Source organism: Macrobrachium rosenbergii, chromosome 2 (genome assembly GCF_040412425.1).
Source record: "Macrobrachium rosenbergii isolate ZJJX-2024 chromosome 2, ASM4041242v1, whole genome shotgun sequence".
Lineage (NCBI taxonomy): Eukaryota > Metazoa > Arthropoda > Malacostraca > Decapoda > Palaemonidae > Macrobrachium > Macrobrachium rosenbergii.
In genome coordinates, this window is record NC_089742.1 from 46,318,860 (window position 1) to 46,323,059 (window position 4,200).

Consider the following 4,200-nt stretch of genomic DNA (forward strand, 5'->3'; position numbering starts at 1 on the left):
AGGAGACCATCCAGTCACCCTGATGGAGAAAGGACACGACAGAGGAGAGTCCCCATGCAAAATTTTATCCTTACTATGAATAAGTTCAGGGTGCTGATATCCAGGACAGGCCTCCCCGATTGGTTTTGGGACCATGAAGCGTCGCTTGTAAAACCTCTCCGACGAACGATCCAGTACCTCCTCTATTGTCCCTTTGTGAATCAGGGACTCTACCTCTTGAGCAAGAGTCGAAAACTTCCTGGACCCTACCGAGTAGGTAGTCAAGATGATCGGCGACCTGGACAAAGGAGACCTATCTCTGAGAATAATGGAGTAGCCAATTCTCAGTACTTAGAACATCCAGGGTCTGCTCCTGTGGAACTCCATTCCTCCCAAGAGAGATGAAGCTCGCCTCCAATGGATGCATGAAGGACAATAGCTTCACTTCTAAGTGGCGGGCTTGAAAGTAAACTTCCTGATGGACCTCGAGGAGGACGCAGGTTAGTTCGAGGTCTGGGTTGAGGTCTTGGTCTTGCTCCATGAAAGGGCTGCAGTTGCAAGGGCAAGAAATACTTGGAAACAGAGGGTTTCCTTCAGGCGCTTGGTATATTGAGCTAAAAGATCCATAGTGGATTTCTTCTGCAGGGCTGATATCACTTCCTTAACTGTCTCCTGAAGGAAGAGATGGGTCTTGCTTAAGGGAAAACAAGAGCACCGATTTTTGTGTAGTAGTTACTCCCTTTGTGGCAAATGAACACCACAACTTCCGTTTCTTGAGGATGCCCATCGAGAAAGAGAAGCAAGTTCAGCAAAGCCATTAGGGATGGTTCCACTGAACGATAAAATACCAAGCCAGTCAGAAGCGAAATCTTTGGCAAGGTCTAGACAGTCTTCAATTTTTTCTTTCCAAAGCTCCCACAGTCCAGTCCAGAAAACTGAGGATCTCAAAACTTTAAAAAGTTCTTGATGAGATGGACAAGATCGAGAGAGGAAAACATAATCTTGGTCAATGCAAATAGAGCTCGGTGCATAGCATCAACCAGACCAGAGAAGTCCCCTTGGGAGAAGGCAGAGACTCCCAATGAAGGTGCCTCTCCAGTGGCATAGAAACGGTATTCATTCTTCAGAAGCGTAGAGGGGAGGGAAGGTAAAGGTAGTTTTATTTTGCTCCCTTTTGTAGGTCAACCACTCATCCACCCCTCAAAGGAATTTCTTCGAAGAGGAGGAAAGAACTAACTTGGGGAGATAAGCAGTGTCTGAAGAGCGTTTCCTCATGAGGAAGGTAGAAGCAGAAGAAGCAGGCTCAATTAAGTCAGGAAAGTTAGCCAGGAAGAACTTATGCAAACTGGAGTAAGCTGACAAAGGGGTGGAATTGTGCTCTGCTTCCTCCTCATCCGACGAAATCGGAGACAAAGACAGATCCTTGCTCTTTGAAAACGATGATCTTTTCTTAAAAACCCATAATATCCTCTAGCTAATGACGAAACATGGCCAAGGAAGAATCCTCCTGCGAAGACGGGTGTGGAAGCAGCGAGGTTGGTGCCGAGCGCTCAGCAGCTGGTGCCATGCGGGTTGAAGAAGCTGTGTGGTGCTGAAGTGAGCGACATGCGTGACTGAAAGGAGACGGGCGCTCGGAAGTGTGAGACCAAAGAGAAGAAGGTGATGGACGCTTACGAGGAAGATCAGAGCGTCTAGGCACAAGCACTGGTCGCTTGAAAACCTCATCGACTTCTGGCTGTCCAAAGGTGGAACAGTGAAGCTGCATGAAGGCTGTGGACTGGCACTTGTCTCCTCATACCTCTTAACAGAAGGAGGAGAACTGTCTGCAACGGCAGAATGCCTCTTCAAACGCCTAGAGGTGACAACTCGGGCCGCTGGTGCGTCTGTCGGGCAACAAGTCACCTGAGTCCGATGACAGGTGATCAGCACTAACCGAGACGCCTTTCCAGTTGCGCTCAGCCGCAGCCTGGGAAAAGGACAACAGGCTCGGAGGAGGGGCAACTACCATGGGCAAACCCCACCAGCCTCCCTTGGACCTCTGGTATGTCTTCTCACTTATATAAAAATAAGATTTAATAATAGACAAAAAGCTTTTATTTTCTATTCCCTAGGTTGCAGTTCATATTCACCACATTTTCAACCTTTTCTTATAAATGGATGGAAACTGGAAATAATTAAAACACATTCTGTGAAAAAAATACTGTACTGCAAACACAACATGGAGTGAAAATAGAGGTTTTAAATGAGATCTGTAAATAATTATCTTGCAGTATACAGCCCAAAATAACACTGGTATAGTTTTACATTAAAGCTGTTCAGTAAAAACTAGACCTTTGAAAATTGACTTTCTTACTAATGTTTTGATCCATCTTCTACAACAGTATCTCTCCTAACAAGTGTTTCATAGTGCAAGGGTGAGGTTTTCCTCCAGTTACACCTTTTTGAAACTTTTTATTGTCAAATTTCATTTCAGAGCTGAATGACCTCATAGGTCCCAGTGCTTGGTCTTTGGCCAAAATTCTATATTCTATTCTACAACAGTATCTTCAAGAGGCTGAAGCTGAGGTTTAGCAATAACTGCAGCATAAATGGTTATACAAATCACTAAAAACAACCATGAGAGCCACTTAAGTTATAATTTGTCACATAAAAATGAACTGATTTAATACTGATTAGATTAAGTTTAATATAGCCTACTGGGTACTTATCACTACACTGAATTTCATTTAACTCATATCCTATACGTACTGTACTGAGTTGGATTACCTATTCACTAAATTTTTTTACATTACTTATTCAGCTTAAATTTCTTTACGGTACTTTGGCATTCTTCTACAAGTCTGTGTCAAAATCTCAATTTATTAATGAGCTACATTCAAAACTGCTCAACCCAAACTATCACCCTAATTACTAAAAGAAAAATGTAATTTGCAAGTCATACAGAAAGCCATCATTTTGGAAAATTGATTAAGATACACTAAGAGAGAGTTTTACTGCTTCCTAAAACCTCTTTCCCAAACAATAACTATATATAATAGGCTAACAAAGAATAAGATAACCTACACCGATTGGGCCCCAGCTACAGAACATTATTTTTTCTTTTTTTAATAAGTAGGATCTCTTCCTTATGTAATTCCCTTTACCTCCTCTTACTTCTTCCTAATGAACACCATATTCTTTGGAAGCTTGAATTTCAAGTCAATGGCCCCTGTGGGCTTGTTCCATATGATTAGGTTTCATTTTCTGAATAATAATAATAATAATAATAATAATAATAATAATAATAATAATAATAATAATAATAACCAGTAAAAATTAATTCAAGCAAAAGAAAAAGACTAAGTCTATTACAACTAGTGGAGTCAGGCTATGTTATTCCCAGTGAAAAATAGTATAAAATGAATGAGCCGTGGAGAGGGACAAAACAGTCATCCCCAAGGACACAATGGTTATTATACTATGCTGTATTGTACATAATGGTTATCATATTTTTCATATCCAGTAGACTGCTCTATAGCTCGTGTACATTTGTTCACCTGCTTACTTGAAAAAGACATTACCACACACCTAGATAAATCACATAACTGGGAATTTCTCTATGCAAACTGGCTAGCAAATGCTATGTAATTTTTCAACAGATTTTTCCCTCAACAATCAAACTTTAGTTACAAATTCTCTTGATGTGAAGATGTGAAATGGCACAACCAAGTTTCAAGATGACCATGGTTTGAAAAGATTGATCTTTCTCTACAATCAATTCTGATGGTAATTTCAAGCACATAAAGTCCTGGTAACACCTGTGCAAGCGTGATGTTAAACTGAAACCTATGTTTTGTTTTATCATGGGGATAATGACATATGTATTTATGCACCTTTTTCTTTCTGATACACACACTATGGAAGTTGTCATGTACTTCAAAAAACCATAGCCTCCAACTCCTTTATGTCTCCCAGTAGCACTCCTCTTGGTCTTCTAATTTCTCATCCATAAGTTTTGCTTTAAATTTTCCTATAATGTACAACTGAATTATGTTCGGCAGAAAAGTGGTTTCCTTACTAATGAGTAAATGAATGATAGGTTCTAGTAATATTACTGTATGAGGTATGTGTGAAACTTGTCTGCCCGTGGAACTGCCAGTAAATGGTTGTTATTCCTCTCGAAACTGACAACTGATACACATGCCTAGGCAAGCTTTATGAAGATAGGTAGATACCATGGGG